The following is an 18,995-nucleotide window of genomic DNA, read 5'->3' on the forward strand; positions in this document are numbered from 1 at the left end:
CTTCATCCAATTGGGAAGTTATCTTGGAAAAGAAACTATTCATACTTGGATCTCTTCTGAACCTTGGAAGAGGAATGAAGAGATCAAGCTAGAAATGCTTTCTCATGCTGGACCAAATTGGGCTTGGATGGATACGTGACTATAATCCTCTCAATGCTTGATTTGGGAAATGCATGTGGTATAATCAGTGACCATACTTCATCTCTTCTCATGAGCAATTGACCAAGGAATTGGCTATTGATAAAGATTTGAGAGATTGAATTACAAGAAATTGTAATTCAATTACTTAAGATTGCCAAGGAGATCAATGAGTGCATTGATTGAGGAAGAGATGTAAATGAGATTGATCCGGAGAATGCAACATCTCCTAAGCCCAAAGAACTCCCCATTTCTGATCTTACCCATTCTCTTTAATTTCTGTCATTTACATTTATGAGCAATTCCCCCATTTCCATTTAAGATTCTGCAATTTACTTTCTGCCATTTATTTTCCCGCCATTTAATTTTCTGCAATTCTCAAGTCAATTCTGATTCGCTCAACTAGAACATTCCTCTAATTAAAGTTGCTTGATCAATCAAACCTTGTGGGATTCGACCTCACTCTATTGTGAGTTTTTACTTGACGACAAATTCGGTACACTTGCCGAAGGAAATTTGTTATGAGACAAGTTTTCCGTGCATCAAGTCTATGGCGCCGTTGCCGGGGATTGATTGTGCATCAACAATGATTAGATTGGAGGATAACTAGATTGAGCATTTTAATTTTGTTTGATTTAAATTTCTGTTTGAGTTATTTACTTCCTGTTTTAGTTAATTTCTTCCCTTACCCCTACTTTTTCTTTGTTATTTACACTTCATTGCACTAACCCACTAACTGTTTGATATATTGCATCACTCAGACTAACAGTAATTCTGATAGATATACTTTCTGCACCTATTCTCTTTGCTTGTACTTGTTGGTTGTATGACAGGGAGAAGAAGCGGGGCTTCAACTTCCTTTGATTCTGAACTTGAGAGAACCTTCCTTAGACTAAGGAGGGAGGCAAGAGACAAACGTGTAGTTGGTGCTGAAGAAGAGGAGGAACACTTTGAGGAATACTTTAAACCAAACATGGAAGAAAACATGGAAAACCATCATGAAGAAGAGGCTCACAACCATGGCGGAAGAGGTCGAGCAAATCATGCTGGGGAGGATAAAAGAGTTTTAGGCTCTTACATCAATCCAAACCCAGGAAACTGTGGAAGTAGCATTCAAAAGCTAACCATCCATGACAACAATTTTGAACTGAAGCCACAGCTCATCACCCTTGTGCAGAATAACTGTTCGTTCGGAGGAAGTGGCCAAGAGGACCCAAATCAACATTTAACCACCTTCCTGAGAATATGTGACACAGTGAAGTCTAATGGTGTTCATCCTGGCGCCTATAGACTGCTCTTATTTCCATTCTCACTCAGGGATAAGGCAGCCAAGTGGCTGGAATCTTTCCCAAGGGAAAGCTTGACAACTTGGGAAGACATGGTGAATAAATTCTTAGCAAGATTTTACCCTCCTCAAAGAATCAATAGGCTGAGAGCTGAGGTCCAAACTTTCAGGCAACAAGATGGTGAGACTCTATATGAGGCATGGGAGAGGTTTAAAGACCTAACAAGGAGGTGTCCACCTGACATGTTCAACGAATGGGTGCAGCTGCACATTTTCTATGAAGGACTCTCTTATGAGTCAAAGAAGGCCGTAGACCATTCATCCGGAGGATTTTTGAATAAGAAGAAAACCATTGAGGAGGCTATAGATGTCATTGAAACAGTAGCAGAGAACGAATACTTATATGCTTCCGAAAGAGGGAACACAAGAGGAGTAATGGAGCTAAACAATGTAGATGCTCTGCTGGCCCAAAACAAGCTCATTACCCAGCAGCTGGCTGACCTCACCAAGAAGATGGAGAGGAACCAAGTAGTAGCAATCTCCACTTCATCAACAACCCAAGAAGGAGTGAATTAAGAAGCAGAGGGTAGTCAGGAGCAAGCCAGCTACATTGGGAATTCACCTAGGCAGAACCATGATCCATACTCCAAGAATTACAACCCTGGATGGAGGAATCACCCAAACTTTGGGTGGGGAAATCAACAAGACCAAAGCCTTGATCAAAGACGCCCAAATCCAAACAATGCAGCCCACCAACACTTCACATCTAGACCATATCAACATCCCAATAACAACACCTCTCCATATTCATATCAAGGCCAGAACAACCCTCCTCAACCTGACCTATCATCATTTGATGAAAGAATCTCAAGGATTGAAAATCTACTTGAAGGTATATGCAAGGACATCCAGGACAGTAAAGCATTCAGAGAGGAAGTGCAGTCAAATATGCAGAATCAGGATGCTGCCATCAAGAAACTTGAAACACAAATTGGCTATTTATTCAAGCAAATTCCCAGGCACAACCTTCGCAGTAAAACTAACTCAACCAAAAGGGAGGAGTGTCAGGCTATCACCCTTCGGAGTGGGAAGGAACTGAAGGAAACCCCCCAGAAACCACAAGAAGAGGACTCAAATAAAGAGGAAGAAGAGCAGGACGAAGCTCAAGTTCCGACTTTGAGTTCACAAAAAGGGGGAGGAGTGCTGAAACCAGACATCCCAAGAGTCCCATACCCTCAGCAACTAAAGAAGAAGGGAGATGACAATCAGTTTTCAAGATTTTTGGAAATTTTCAAGAAGCTGTAAATCAACATACCCTTTGCTGAAGCAATAGAACAAATGCCACTCTACGCCAAGTTCTTGAAGGAGCTCATGACTAAGAAAAGAAGTTGGAAGAACAACGAGACAGTGATACTAACAGAAGAATGCAGTGCTATCATTCAGCACAAACTGCCCCAGAAATTGAAGGATCCTGGGAGTTTTTAGATCCCTTGCATTATAGGGAAAATCACAGTGGAGAAAGCCCTTTGTGACTTAGGAGCCAGCATCAACTTGATGTCAGTAGCTATGATGAGGAAGATGAAGATAGAGGAGGCTAAACCAACAAAAATGGCCCTACAATTGGCAGACAGATCGTTCAAATTTCCGCATGGCGTCGTAGAAGATTTGCTGGTGAAAGTGGGAAGTTTTATCTTCCCAGCGGACTTTGTAGTGCTGGACATGCAGGAGGAAGCCAAGGCTTCCATCATCCTGGGAAGGCCGTTCTTGGCCACTGCTGGAGCTGTCATTGATGTCCAAAAAGGTGATCTTACCTTAAGACTACACAATGAAAAGATGACATTTAATGTGTTCAAGGGCATGAGTTACCCACCAGAACAATTGGGGGAATGCATGAGGTTAGATGTACTTGAGGAGGAAGTGCAAGAGAATTTTGAAGAAGAAGAACCTGAAGAACCTGAGAGATTGGTAGATGAGGAATCTGAATCAAGTGAAGAGGTTGCAACAGCAAAGATTCATATACAAGGTGCACCAAAGGAAGAAAACGAAAAGTCAGAAGCACCCAAACTTGAACTTAAAGCACTACCACTCACTCTCAAATATGCATACTTAGGAGAACATGAAAGTTACCCAGTGATCATAAGTTCATGCCTCAGCCAAGATCAAGAGGAAGAATTGCTCAAAGTACTGCGACAACACAAAGATGCCATTGGTTGGACTCTTGCTGACCTAAAGGGGATAAGTTCAGCCATATGCATGCACAAGATACTACTGGAAGACGATGCCAAACCATCCATTCAATCCCAAAGGAGGTTGAACCCTATCATGAAGGAAGTAGTACAGAAAGAAGTTATGAAGTTATGGCAGAGAGGGGTGATCTACCCGATCTCAGACAGCCGCTGGGTTAGCCCCGTACATGTTGTCCCAAAAAAAGGAGGAATCACCGTGGTTTCCAATGAGAAGAACGAATTAATTCCTACAAGGACAGTCACAGGATGGCAGATGTGCATAGACTACAGGAAGCTCAATGAGGCTACACGAAAAGACCATTTCCCCCTTCCATTCACGGATCAGATGTTGGAAAGACTTGCAGGGCACGCATATTATTGTTTTCTCGACGGTTATTCGGGATATAACCAAATAGTGGTTGATCCCAGAGATCAAGAGAAAACCTCATTCACTTGCCCATATGGAGTGTTTGCCTACAGGCGCATGCCATTTGGGCTATGTAATGCACCTGCAATTTTCCAACGCTGCATGCTTTCTATCTTTTCAGATATGATAGAAAAATTCATTGAAGTTTTTATGGATGATTTCTCGGTATTCGGAGATTCCTTCCCTAGTTGTCTACATCACCTCGCCTTGGTATTGAAAAGATGCCAAGAGACCAATTTGGTCTTGAACTGGGAGAAATGTCACTTTATAGTGACAGGAGGAATAGTCCTGGGTCACAAGGTTTCTAACCAAGGCATTGAGGTTGACAGAGCTAAAGTAGAACTCATTGAAAAACTGCCTCCACCCAGTGATGTCAAGGCAATTAGGAGTTTTTTGGGGCATGCTGGTTTCTACAGAAGATTTATTAAAGATTTTTCAAAGATAGCCAAGCCCTTAAGCAATCTCCTTATATCTGATACACCATTCATCTTTGATGAAACATGCATGTTAGCCTTTGAAAATTTGAAAATGAGGTTGTCCTCTGCTCCTATCATTTTCCCACCTGATTGGAATTTACCGTTTGAATTGATGTGTGATGCATCTGATTTTGCAGTTGGGACAGTGTTAGGACAGAGGAAAGACAACTTAGTCCATGTGATATACTATGCTAGCAAAGTTCTTAATGATACTCAGAGAAATTATACCACTACTGAAAAGGAATTACTAGCAATAGTTTTTGCATTTGACAAGTTTAGATCATACCTAATTGGTGCTAAAGTGATTGTTTTTACAGATCACACAGCACTTAAATATTTGTTTGCCAAGCAAGAATCAAAACCAAGACTAATAAGATGGATCTTATTGTTGCAGGAATTCAATATTGAAATCAGAGACAAGAAAAGAGTGGAAAACAAGGTAGCAAATCATCTATCCAGGATCCCTCATGATAAAGGTGGAACACATGATACAAGTGTGAACGAGCTCTTCCCGGATGAGCAGTTGATGACAGTTCACAAAGCACCATGGTTCGCAGACATTGCCAACTTCAAGGCATCTGGAGCATTTCCTCCAGAGATAAATAAACATCAAAAAAGGAAGCTCATGAATGATGCAAAATACTTTGTCTGGGATGAGCCATATCTCTTCAAGAAGTGTTCAGATGGGATCCTTAGAAGATGTGTTTCAGAAGAAGAAGGACGAGAGGTCCTATGGAACTGCCACGGCTCACGTTATGGAGGACACTTTGGAGGAGACAGAACTGCAGCAAAAGTGTTACAAAGCGGATTCTTTTGGCCTACCCTTTTCAAAGATGCAAAAGAACTGGTAAGGAGCTGCAATGAATGCCAAAGATCTGGAAACTTGCCCAAAAGAAATGAGATGCCACAGAATTTCATCTTGGAACTGGAACTGTTTGATGTGTGGGGAATCGATTTCATGGGACCATTCCCAACCTCATATGCAAACAATTACATTTTGGTGGCAGTAGATTACGTCTCCAAGTGGGTAGAGGCTATTGTAACCCAAACAAATGATAACAAGGTTGTCATGAACTTCCTTAGGAAGAATATCTTTAGCCGGTTTGGAGTCCCACGAGCACTCATCAATGATGGAGGGAGCCATTTTTGTAACAAACCACTAGAAGATCTTCTCCTACGATATGGGGTAAAACATAAGGTAGCTACGCCATATCATCCCCAAACAAGTGGATAAACTGAGATATCCAACAGAGAGCTAAAGAAGATTCTGGAAAAGACTGTGGGTGCATCAAGAAAGGATTGGTCGAAGAAGCTGGATGATGCTCTTTGGGCATACAGAACAGCATTCAAAACACCACTGGGGATGTCCCCTTATCAACTGGTTTATGGGAAAGCTTGTCACTTACCACTGGAGCTGGAGCACAAGGCTCTCTGGGCTATCAAGATACTAAACTTTGACAGCATTGCTGCTGGTGCAAAGAGGATCTTGCAGCTGCAAGAGATGGAGGAATTCAGGTCACAAGCCTATGAAAACACCAAGATGTATAAAGAGAAGGCAAAGAGAAGACATGACCTGCATCTTGCACCTAGGAGTTTCAAAAAGGGGCAACGAGTACTCCTCTACAATTCCAAATTGAGACTATTCCCAGGAAAACTCAAATCAAGGTGGTCCGAACCTTTTCTTGTCACAAGAGTTTCGCCTTATGGACATATCGAAATCATGGATGAAGGCTCTGAAAGGACTTTTACAGTGAATGGACAAAGACTCAAGCATTATCTGGGCAACATGGGGGAACACCCCAAAGTAAATTACCACCTCAAGTAAAGGAGGAACCGTCGAGCTAGCGACGATAAAAGAGCGCTCTGTTGGGAGGCAACCCAACCTCAGGTAGTTTCCTTTTCATCTATATTTCAATAAGGATCACAAGTTGTTTCCCCTGGTATTGCGAGGAGCTAAGTTTGGTGTTCCACACCAAAACAAGTCAAGAGTGAAAGTGTGATTCTAAGTTTGGTGTTCTACCAAAGACATTAGAATTACACCCCACTCCCAAAACACATTGCTAGCTCCAACCAATCAAGGAAAACCACTTAGATGTAGTTAGACTTTAGTAATAATTGTTATATTAACAACAAGATATGAGGTTCTTTGCATATATGCAATGTTTTGTACTGGGCAAGGAACTAAGTTTGGTGTTCGCACATCAAAGTAAGTTCAACAGCCACAAGCACACATACAAGCTAACTATGTCTCAAGTGCTTTGGGAACAAGCAACTTCTAATAACTTTACAGGAATCTTATGAGGAAATAGTGCATCTTCACCCAAGGAAGTGAAGTAGCAAGGACTAGGATGATGACAAAGAAAGAGAGCAACTAGAAATCATCACCCGAAGGTTGTATTGTCACTTAATTCCATTGTACTCAGAATTGTTGAAAATTGGAAGTCCGAATCCACTTTTGATTAATAGATACTCGTAGTTGGAACCTTTTTCAATTCTGTCTTTTAAGTTTTTGGTGTTGAAGAAAGTCTCTGTGTGCTAGTCTTTATGTTACTACACCATCTCCTTACTTAATTGTATGTTTGTCCCTTTAAATCAAATGAAAAAGAGAATGAGTGTGTTTTTAAAAAAAGACCAGAGTGGAGCTCATAATATGGAAGTGCATTCATGAGTTTTTGGTGTGATCGTAAGTTAGCTAATTTGGTTCAACCATAAGGTGGGAAGACAACTATCTGTCATGAATACTATACTTGAGACACACCCCATGAGACTAGATAAATAAGAAGATCCTAATAAGAAAAAGGGAAAGAACAATCAAAGTTGAGGAATAAAAGAAAAAGACTAAGCAATAAGGCTAGGCACCAATGGTTTTAAATCTTGAGGCATGTGTCTGTGGTGTTCCTGTGTGAGGGATCTACTTGGATGAATAAGCTCTTAGGGGTGCTTTATCACTTGGTAACTTGGGTTAACTAATTCGGGATTATCAGCTGAAAGTCCACTATCAAGAGTAACCCTCACCACAGAACATTTAGTAACCCAAAGAGGTGCTGGACACCAAGGCCTCAAGAAAAGAAAAAGAATAAACTACATGCCTGTGGTGTGCATGTATGGGGGAGAGACTTGAGCAAGTAAGTCCTTAGGGGTGCTTCAACACCTAGCACCTTGAACCAACTGGTTCGGGAGTGTTGGCTGAAAGCTTATTTTAAAGAGTTGCCCCTTTACAGAACACTTAGCCTAAGAACACAAATAAGCCCTGAAATAACAACAAAAGGATCAATAAATAAAAGTTTCATGGGATGCAATCATAGTGAGTATTCTAGGATATGATAAAGGTCTGAAAGCCAGGAATGAACCTAAGTTGCTATGCATGAAACCACCAAAAAACCAGGGACATGACTTCCACAAGAATGACTCATTTCTCTTGGTATCCCATTCATCATTCTCTTGTTCCAGTACTTGCTTAGGGACAAGCAAGCTTTAAGTTTGGTGTTGTGATGCCAGGGCATTTTGGCCAGTTTCACTGACCTTTTCTTTACTGTTTTTAGGATAGTTTCATGCATTTTCTTAGGAAATAAGCTAGTTTTGGGTAGATATTCACTTACACCTTGATTCAAGCATACATTATGCATTTTACATGATTTCATGAGGATTTTGCATGAGTTTAGTGACAAATTGTATTCTGCATTACCCATGACTTGGACTAGAACTTTGATGCACTCTATTGCCTGATTTCAGGACCAAAGGAAGCAAGAAATGGGAGGTAACTTGCAAAGTTAATGAGAAAAGTGACTGCCAATGAAGCTCTCGAAGCCATCATTACCCACGTTAAGAGTCACGTTAACTAAGTTAACGTGAACTCTAATGTGAAGAAGGGAATTTGATCCAACGTTAGTGACACTTAACATTATCACTAACGTTGGCCAATGCTCACAAGTGGCCACGTTAGAGTCCACGTTAACTTAGTTAACGTTGCCTCTAACGTTAAAAGGGGGAAAGGAAGCAAACGTTAGTGACATTCAACATTGTCACTAACGTTGGAAGCAACCACACAACCCCAAGGAGCCACGTTAACTTCCACGTTAACTTAGTTAACGTGGAGGCTAACATGAGAGAAGAAGGTGATGGCCAACGTTAGTGACACTCAACATTGTCACTAACATTGGGGATGGCTAAGCAATGCCACGTTAAAGAGCCACGTTAACTAAGTTAACGTGGGCTCTAATGTGAGACATGGGGGCACATTAGAACATTAGTGACAATGTTGAGTGTCACTAACGTTCTCGAAGGATGGCAAGCCCACGTTAAAGAGCCACGTTAACTAAGTTAACGTGGGCTCTAACGTAGGAGCAAGGGGGGCTTTTCAACATTATTGGGAAAATTAAGCCCCAATAACGTGTGCGAAGGACCTAGAGGCAACGTTAGTGGCAACGTTTGTGCCACTAACGTTGAAGTTAACGTGGCTTTTACTTAGGAACGTTAGTGAGAAAGTTGATTGTCACTAACGTTCTCGAACTCATATTTTCACTAAACGTTAACACCCCTAGCGCCCTGAGCTAAAGTCTCTGCCCACTTCACACTTTCTCTCTGCAAGTAAAGCCAAGCCCAAATGAAGAAAAGAACTGCTTCAAACTCAAGATCCAAAGGCCCAAGACTTGAAGAGTCAACTAGAAGATGAGAAGAGTAGTATATATAGGAGTAGCTTTGAATTATTTTGGGAGTTCCGGGAGAGAGAAAAATAGCATAGAACTACTGTCTGTATTTACTTTCTCTACACTTATAGTTTTTATTATGTATTCTCCATCTTTGTTTTCACTTTCCAGAGCTATGAACAACTAAACCCCTTTCATTGGGTTAGGGAGCTCTGTTGTAATTTGATGGATCAATACTAGTTTTCATTATTCTTCTTCTATCTTTTCTCTTGATTTTACTTGAAAGCTTTCGATCTTTATCCAATTGGGTAGTTATCTTGGAAAAGAAACTATTCATACTTGGATCTCTTCTGAACCTTGGAAGAGGAATGAAGAGATCAAGCTAGAAATACTTTCTCATGCTGGACCAAATTGGGCTTGGATGGATACGTGACTATAATCCTCTCAATGCTTGATTTGGGAAATGCATGTGGTATAATCAGTGACCATACTTCATCTCTTCTCATGAGCAATTGACCAAGAAATTGGCTATTGATCAAGATTTGAGAGATTGAATTACAAGAAATTGTAATTCAATTACTTAAGATTGCCAAGGAGATCAATGAGTGCATTGATTGAGGAAGAGATGTAAATGAAATTGATCCTGAGAATGCAACATCTCCTAAGCCCAATGAACTCCCCATTTCTGATCTTACCCATTCTCTTTAATTTCTGTCATTTACATTTATGAGTAATTCCCCCATTCCCGTTTAAGATTCTGCAATTTACTTTCTGCCATTTATTTTCCCGCCATTTAATTTTCTGCAATTCTCAACTCAATTCTGATTCGCTCAACTAGAACATTCCTCTAATTAAAGTTGCTTGATCAATCAATCCTTGTGGGATTCGACCTCACTCTATTTTGAGTTTTTACTTGATGACAAATTCGGTACACTTGCCGAAGGAAATTTGTTATAAGACAAGTTTTCCGTGCATCAGGACCGACAAGAGAAGTTGGATCAACGAAAGTGACAGCTTGGACCGACAAGAGAAGTCGGACCAACGAAAGCTACAGCTTGGACCGACATGGGAAGTCGGACCAACAAAAAAAGGATTGACAAGAGAAGTCGGACTAATGAAAAGCGTGTGCTAAAAGGGACATAGCTTTGCCCAAAAAGCTACGACTCCATGACAAGGCTATCAAAATCGTTCAGGCTAACTAAAAAGGTTCTACGAGAACACTAAAAAGTTGCTGGACAAATTAGCCCCAAGAACACCTCGACCAACCAAGTGGACAAAACATGAGCTGATCAAAAAGAGGTCGGACAGCAGAGTACCTACACTACTGTAAAAACATGCAATGGATGAAAAAGCATGAACCACATATCTATCAAAATAAAAACATTTAAAGACTCAAAAGGCCACCTAAGGGGCAGCCTCAAAAGTTCAAAAGTGTTTTGTTTTTTTAAAATGAAGTTGCATAGAAGCAACTAAGGTCAAGAAGTCTACCACATCAAAAGTTACAAAAACAGAGTTCAAAAGCCCACAAATCGGGTTGTACAGATAAAACAAAGAAATCATAAGGGGTCCAAAGTTTCCCCAGTAGTAGCATCCATGGTTGAAGGAGGTGGAATGATCTTCATGGGGTAGCATCCACAGTCCTATTCTCCCGGTTAAGAATTTGAACATCAGGATCAGATTCGGGATGGTCGACCTCAGTAGAAGGAATTGAAGAAGTCGTGGCTGTAGAAGCTTTGGCTGGCGGTGCAGTGGGAGGTCTGTCATCTTCATCATCCGAGGCATGCACTATCTTGCTATCCTCCACCACATTATCCAAGCTGAAGAGAGTCAGGTCGAGCTCAGGGGCAAGAACTCGGACCTGGAACTTTAAGTTTTCATAAGCCCCTGTCACAGTATCTACCAAATGACTTTGGAGATCGGCGTAATCCGCTTGGGCAGAATCAAGCCTCTCCTTAAACTCCAACAGCTCGGCATAGGTGCAGGTGTAGCTCTCCTTATAGTCTTTCACCGTCTCTCCAGCCAGATTTGCAGCAGCCTCAGCAGCAGTAGCTCGCGACTTTTCCCTCTCCAAATCCTGTTTGTCCTTTAAGCCCTTAATTTTGTTAAACTCCGACTTGGCATCCTCCATGAAAGCTTTAGTTGCATGGACCGGAGAACTTTGGACTGTACGAAACAAAGCCGCACCATATGAGCTATCCGGACACTATTACTGGTGATGAAATCCAAATGATGAAGGATGGATACATCGTCCATCGGAGGATGATCATAAAGGGCAATCTGATTATCCACAAACTCCACGGCATCAAAATCAGGGGTATTCAAGTCATAGGGATTAACAGACTTTTGCCTTTTTGGAGGAGGACCAACAACATTAGGGGAGGAAGTGGCACCAAAGGATGGTCGAACTGGGTCTGAGGGGATAGTCCGGACCTGAGGAGTTGGAATAACCTTCCTCGGCCGAGAAGCACCCGATGTTGGTTTCTTTGGAGGCACTGATAAACCACTATTTTATGGTTTATCTTGTACTCAATTGAGTAGTTTTTATCTACTCTTTACCCACTTATTCATACTATTTGCATGGTTTTATATTTCCTTCCTAATTATGTGTTTTGATTGAAAACATGCTTCTTTGATCTTATATTTGCTTATTATTAATCCTCTCTTATTACCATTAGATGCCTTGACATGTGTGTTAAGTGTTTTCAGATATTATAAGGCAGGAATGGCTTGGAGGATGAGAAGAAAGCATGCAAAAGTGGAAGGAATACAAGAAGTTGGAGAAATTGCTAAGCTGTCCAGCCTGACCTCTTCACACTCAAACGGCTATAACTTTAGCTACAGAGGTCCAAACGACGCGATTCCAGTTGCATTGGAAAGCTAACGTCCGGGGCTTCGATTTGATATATAATATATTATAGTTCCCCTGACGCTAGGCGACGCGACCGCGTGATCCATGTGGTCACGTCGCAGTGACGGAAATCCAGCGTGGCAAAATTCGAAACCAGCGAATTCTGGACTGTTTCTGACCCAGTTTGCGGCCCAGAAAACACAGATTAGAGGCTATAAAGTGGGGGACTGCATCCATTCATAAGGGGGCTCTCATAATTCATTTTCTCATGATTTAGATTAGTTTTGAGAGAGGTTCTCTCCTCTCTCTCTAAGGATTTAGGACTTCTCTTAGTTTTAGGAGTGACTCTCAATCCCAGGTTCTTTATTTTTATATAATTTATGAACTGTTCCAGATTACTTGAATTAATGTTATCTGAGGTATTTCAGTTATTATTGCTCTCTTTTATTTACATGATTATTGCTTCCCATCTGAAGGCATTCTTATTTCTGTAGATTTACTTTTCCCCTTTTGGTCTTGGTTAAGAAATTAGTAACTCAGGAATTATCCAACTTAATAGCATAATTGTTAATTATCATCTTACCAATTGAGTTGAACTTCAATAATCCCAATCTTTTCTTAGGAAATAAATAGGATTCGAAGATCAAACCAATTTGTCCCTTGACTTTCCTTTACTTTAGTAAAGGTTGACTAAGTGGAATTAAGATTCAATTTTCATTATCATTGATAAGGATAACTTGGTCTGGACTTCCAATTTCTCTTACCTTGCCAAAAGCTTATTTTACAGTTATTTATTTATTTTATTTGTCATATAACATATTCCCACCTTACTTCCAAAACCCCAATTTACAAACTCATAACCAATAATAAGAACATACCTCCCTGCAATTCCTTGAGAAGACGACCCGAGGTTTAAATTCTCGGTTATCAATTTTAAAGGAGTTTGTTACTTGTGACAACCAAAACGTTTGTACGAAGGGATTTCTGTCAGTTTAGAGACTATATCTACAACGCGACTGTTTTTATGAAATTCTTTACTGACAAAAATCTTAACGTCAAAATGGCGCCGTTGCCGGAGAATTGCAAACGTGTGCCTTATTATTGGTTATTGTAAATATTTGCTTTTTGATTTGTTTTTATTTTTATTTTTATTAAATTAAGAGGTTATTGATTTTTATTTTTAAAATTTTATCTTATCTTATCTTATTTCAAAAATCAAATTTCAAAATTCAAATTTAAAAATTTTCAAAATTTAAATTTAAAAAAATTTTCAAATTTTAAATTTCAAATTTCAAAAATTCAAATTTCAAAAATTTAAAATTTAAATTTCAAAATTTAATTTTCAAATTCAAAATTTAAATAACCTTTTAATTTAAATTTGTTTTTATTTTCATTTTTAATTTTTATTTTGCTACTATGAACTCTCACCCCTTTGGCTATGAGTCTGGTTACAATAATGTTGCAGGAAGAAGAAATTACAATGAGAACAGGCACCATGGTTGGAACAATCAAAGATGGGAGGAGCCACAAGGACTTGATCAATCCTCATAGCAACAACCACCTCCAATGGACTATCAACAACCACCACCATATGCCTATGAACCATTTCCTCAACATAACTTTGGACCACCAAACTCACAAGCCCCTTTCCGCCATTCACCTCCATATGACCCTAACCCTCAACCACCATACCAACCACCTTATGAGCCATATGAACCATATATAGAACCACCCCAATTCCAACCCAATTGCTCACAAGAACCACCACTTCAACATTCACCATCTCCATATCCATCAATCCAAGAGCACTATGATCCTATTTATGAAAGCCGAGTGCATCAAGAGGCAAAGGATCGTCTCAAGAAAACAGTGGATCGATGTCAGGCAACCATTCATCAATGGGCGCAAGTAATAATGAGTCAATTAGCTTCCCGACGTTCGGACACTCAAGGAACCCCCATGGCTTCATGTGGACAATCTAATGAAGAACGTAGCATGAAGGAGATACTAGAAACTCCAGTGAACAGTACGGAGGATGACTTTGTACTGGAACAAGTAGAGGAAGCCGGAATTATTGAAGAAGAAGAAGTGGTTGAAGACTTAGGAGATGCAGAACCTCCATGGGAAAGTCCAATCATAGAACCCCCTTCCAAGACGTTTGAAATTGATGCTGAGGAGGGTGTCCAACCTCCAAGGCATATCACAGTTGAAGACTTGGAAGAGGTTGATCAAGAGATGGAGATTCAAGAAGAAGAAGCACAACCTCCCATGCCCTTGGAAAGCAATGAAGAGGAGATTGAATTGAAAGAGAGCTACCAAGAGGAAGAGGTTGAGATTGAAGAAGCTTGCAAAGAGGTGGTAATTATCAGAGAAGAGCACAAGGGAGTGGAGCTTGCAATTTCATTAAAAATACCTCCCCCTAAGTTGCCATCATCCTTCACAACATTCAAGTAGGTAAAATTCATATCCCAAAGCTTTCTAATCCCACTTGAATATGGGCTACTGGAGACGGATGGTCAACTTAGAGCTCTTTGTGGCATTAAGAGTAAGAGGAAGATGGCCAGTGGTAAGAATTGTCCTGCAAGGTTCATTATGGTTGGAAGCTTTAAGTTTAAACGCAAAGGTTGGTTTAGAGCTCAATTGAATGGGTCTAGGAAGCTGTTTAGTAGCTGCAGTGAGAATTCAAATTACTTATCACCCAGTTGAAAAAATACAAATCCCGACATGGATGGGTGTAAAAGCAAGATTTGGGATCCTGGAATCTGCTCTGACACTTGTTATCCCGGGAGCCTAAGAATCTTTTTGAAGCTGCTCAAGGGTTTTACATGCCTAGTTTGGGACCCCGGAGGTTACTGGAATCACAAACACTGGTGAAGATTCCTGGATGAGTTCAAGCATAAGCCACCATAACAGGAAGCTCATCAAATGTCCAACTTAAGGACTTTAACTAAAAGTGCTAGGTGGGAGACAACCCATCATGGTATAATCGTTCCTTTTTCATTTTTATTTAGTTTTTTTTGTTTTTGAAATTTTATTTTATTTTATTATATTGAACCTGGAGTTTTGCATCACATTTATATTAACACTGCATTCTGTATCTTTTCAGATTAAAAAAAAAAAAAGCGAGCACACGACGCGACCGCATCAGCGACGCGTCCGCGTCGCAAGGAGATGAGAGAATAATAAATTGAACAGAAAGTTACGCAGGAGCAGCGCTGGAGGTGTGCCAATGACACAAATCACCCCACGCGACCGCGTCATATGGGAATAATGGCCCCCCACGCGACCGCGTCACCCACGTGGCCGCGTGACCTGAAATCGGCGTAAAAAGGGTGCATGGCCGAAAGTTGTGCTGGAGTTGGGTTGGACTCGTGCTGGCAGCCCAAGCCCTCCCACGCGAATGCGTGCCCCACGCGTCCGCGTCATATTGGAAATAAGGCCACTCACGCGATCGCATGCCCCACGCGACCGCGTCACCCTGGATTTTGGCAATCTAAGATTTGAACAAAGAGTTGTGCGATCGCGAGGCTGCACTCGCGCCACTAGCACAAATCGAGTCACGCGATCGCGTGCCCCACGCGTCTGCGTCACCGAACCTTATCGCGCACCATGCGACCGCGTCACCCACGCGACCGCGTCGCCAGCATCGCACAACCTATCCAGATCAGTGCCAATTTTCTTATCTTTTCTTCTCCGAATCCTTATTCTTCTTATCTTTTCTTATTTCTTTCTTCTTGCTTTCTTATGTTCTCTCACTTCCATTCTATTTTATTTAATTTATTCATTCATTGCATATTTTTATTTTTCTAAAATTATTATTGGTGTTAAAATGATTGCTTCTTCTCTTGAATTATTTTGGGTACTTAGTGACTTGTTTTATTTTGAATAGGTAATATTATTTATATCAATGCCAATCTTTTATACCTGTATTACTTTTACATTGATATGAATTTATATTATCTCTCCTTACCCACGCTTTCTCCCTCATTGTTGCAATATTTTGCACCACTAGTATGCCATGTGCTTCTATTATTTTCTCACTTGCATGTTGTAGCTACCATGTAATTGAGACCCTCACTTTTGGCATTAACCAACCCATGTTTTATTTGTTTTCTATCTTTGCTTTGGGTTACTTTCCTTCCCTTTTTCTTTCAGGATGGCCACCAGGAAGAGAACCGGAAGACGTTTACATGGGAGAGACAAACAAGTTCCTACGCACATTCCTTGATGAGAAAAGCGTCAGTTGAAACAACCCGTCCACCTGCACATCTCAGCATGCACCGAGGACGGTGCAATCTTTAAGTGTGGGGAGGTCGATACCGATCTCCATGGGTTAGTATTTTCCTGTCTCAAACACCAATATTTTATTTTCTTTGTTAATTGTTGCATTTGCATATTTAATTGCATGTTTATTTGATTTTTGCATTTAGTTACTGTTTGGTTAAAATAATAAGTTTCTTCTTAAGATCCTATTTTTTTAAAAATTTTCACTAATTTAAAACCAAAATTTTTATGTTAAAACTTGTTTGAAGTTGTATTTGGAACATGGTTTTTAAGCCAAAGAACACAACCTGTGAGATTTGAGCTTATTTATATGGTTACATTATTTAACCATAAATTTTTATTCCTGTGTGTTTCCTTCTCTATGATTGTAATCTATATTTTGTTCCAATCTATATGTCCATTATTTAGTGTATTTACATGCTTGCATATGATTGAGGCCATTGTTTGATTTTAGCTCACTTATCCCAAATAAGCCTACCTTTTACATCACCCTTGTTAGCCCCATTGAGCTTTTAATCCCCTTTTGTTCTATAATCACATCACTAGCCTTAAGCGGAAAACAAATTAATTATCCCAATTGAATCTTTGGTTAACTTAAGATAGAGATTGTGTAGCAAATAAGTGTGGGGAAATTTTGGGAACATGGGTTGATAAGGGAATGTAACATGTTTCTAATTTATTTCAATATTAGGAATTTGGGAACCTACTCATGAAAAACCAAAATAGAAAAATAATAGAAAAATCCATGTGCATTGATAAGTTATATTTATTTTTCTACAATATATATATATATAAGGGGACAAAATTACCCCAATGTTAAGTTAATAAAAGATCAATGCACATGTGATAAAAATTAAAGAAAATTTGGTATATGAGTATGGAAATTATACAAAAGTGGGAACTATGGGTAGCTAGGCATGAATTTAAAAGTATGTAGAGTATATGTATATTAGGTGAGAGCTTAGGTTAATTAAAGATTCAATTTATAAAGCTCAGTTAGCCATATACATACCTTTACCCTTACCTTAGCCCCATTACAACCTTGAAAAAGACCTCATGATGTTTGCATTGGTATATTAAATATTGTTGATTGGTTAGATGAAAAACAAGGTTTAGAAAGCATGACTAGAGAAGAGTAGAGTGAATAACCCTATACACTTGAGAGATTAGAGTGATACACACTACTAGTGAGGGTTCAATGCTTGATTCTATGTTCCCTGCTTTCATGAGCTGTCTTCTTACAAGTTCACTTGCTTTTTATTGTATGATTTGAATTAGTGGAAATTGGTTTGTATTTGTCTTGGAGAACTTATTTACTCTTAACCAAGTAAGTCAAAGCATTTAGCATGTAGTTGCATTCATAGGTTGCATTTCATACCATTCCTCTTCATCTTTATAGCTTCTCTTGAGCTTAGCATGAGGACATGCTAGTATTTAAGTGTGGGGAGGTTGATAAACCACTATTTTATGGTTTATCTTGTACTCAATTGAGTGGTTTTTATCTACTCTTTACCCACTTATTCATACTATTTGCATGGTTTTATATTGCCTTCCTAATTATGTGTTTTGATTGAAAACATGCTTCTTTGATCTTATATTTGCTTATTATTATTAATCCTCTCTTATTACCATTAGATGCCTTGATATGTGTGTTAAGTGTTTTCAGATATTATAAGGCAGGAATGGCTTGGAGGATGAGAAGAAAGCAGGCAAAAGTGGAAGGAATACAAGAAGTTGGAGAAATTGCTAAGCTGTCCAGCCTGACCTCTTCGCACTCAAACGGCTATAACTTTAGCTACAAAGGTCCAAACGATGCGGTTCCAGTTGCGTTGGAAAGCTAACGTCCGGGGCTTTAATTCGATATATAATATTTTATAGTTCCCCTGACGCTAGGTGACGCGACCGCGTGATCCATGCGGCCGCATCGTAGTGACGGAAATCCAGCGTGGCAAAATTCGAAACCAGCGAATTCTGGACTGTTTCTGACCCAGTTTGTGGCCCAGAAAACAAAGATTAGAAGCTATAAAGTGGGGGACTGCATCCATTCATAAGGGGGCTCTCATAATTCATTTTCTCATGATTTAGATTAGTTTTGAGAGAGGTTCTCTCCTCTCTCTCTTAGGATTTAGGACTTCTCTTAATTTTAGGAGTGGCTCTCAATCCCAGGTTCTTTATTTTTATATAATTTATGAACTGTTCTAGATTACTTGAATTAATATTATTTGAGGTATTTCAGTTATTATTGCTCTCTTTTATTTACATGATTATTGCTTCCCATCTGAAGGCATTCTTATTTCAGTAGATTTACTTTTCCCCTTTTGGTCTTGGTTAAGAAATCAGTAACTCAGGAATAATCCAACTTAATAGCATAATTGTTAATTGTCATCTTGCCAATTGAGTTGAACTTCAATATTCCCAATCTTTTCTTAGGAAATAAATAGGATTCGAAGATCAAACCAATTTGTCCCTTGACTTTCCTTTACTTTAGTAAAGGTTGACTAAGTGGAATTAAGATTCAATTTTTATTATCATTGATAAGGATAACTTGGTCTGGACTTCCAATTTCTCTTACCTTGCCAAAAGCTTATTTTACAGTTATTTATTTATTTTATTTGTCATATAACATATTCCCACCTTACTTCCAAAACCCCAATTTACAAACTCAT

At 39.6% G+C, this 18,995-nt stretch overlaps 1 non-coding gene across 1 annotated transcript; it reads right to left on the reverse strand.

Moving 5' to 3' along the window:
* Positions 1 to 1,564: 1,564 nt before the first annotated feature.
* LOC148568318 (small nucleolar RNA R71) lies at positions 1,565 to 1,668 on the reverse strand. The gene has a single exon (XR_015882454.1). It is a non-coding gene; the product is annotated as a small nucleolar RNA R71 (small nucleolar RNA).
* Positions 1,669 to 18,995: the final 17,327 nt, after the last annotated feature.

Source organism: Arachis ipaensis, chromosome B4, assembly GCF_059453495.1.
Source record: "Arachis ipaensis isolate K30076 ecotype BB chromosome B4, ASM5945349v1, whole genome shotgun sequence".
Lineage (NCBI taxonomy): Eukaryota > Viridiplantae > Streptophyta > Magnoliopsida > Fabales > Fabaceae > Arachis > Arachis ipaensis.